The following is a 340-nucleotide window of genomic DNA, read 5'->3' on the forward strand; positions in this document are numbered from 1 at the left end:
TCGCGGAATTATCCAGCAAAGAGGCTGCACCATAACCCTCGGATACTCCCATCTTCCCGAGCCAGGAGGCCCTGATGCCAAGCATTACCCGCATCTCCGCGTCTGTCTCCAGCCTCCGCGCCTTGAGTTAACAAGTTACTAACTAGCTGCTAACAACTTGGCTCTTGTCTCCTCATCCCTTCGAATCACCAGATTTAGGTCCTTGATAGACAGGACCTAAGGTCTAAAACACAGGGTCTTATTTATTTATTTTTTGACACTTTGTTGAGTGTGGATTTGATGACATCAAAGCAATTCACCTTTTTCCTCGTTTTGAGAATGGTGTCATGATTTTTTTTTT

Source organism: Penaeus monodon, chromosome 31 (genome assembly GCF_015228065.2).
Source record: "Penaeus monodon isolate SGIC_2016 chromosome 31, NSTDA_Pmon_1, whole genome shotgun sequence".
In the NCBI taxonomy this organism is placed as follows: domain Eukaryota; kingdom Metazoa; phylum Arthropoda; class Malacostraca; order Decapoda; family Penaeidae; genus Penaeus; species Penaeus monodon.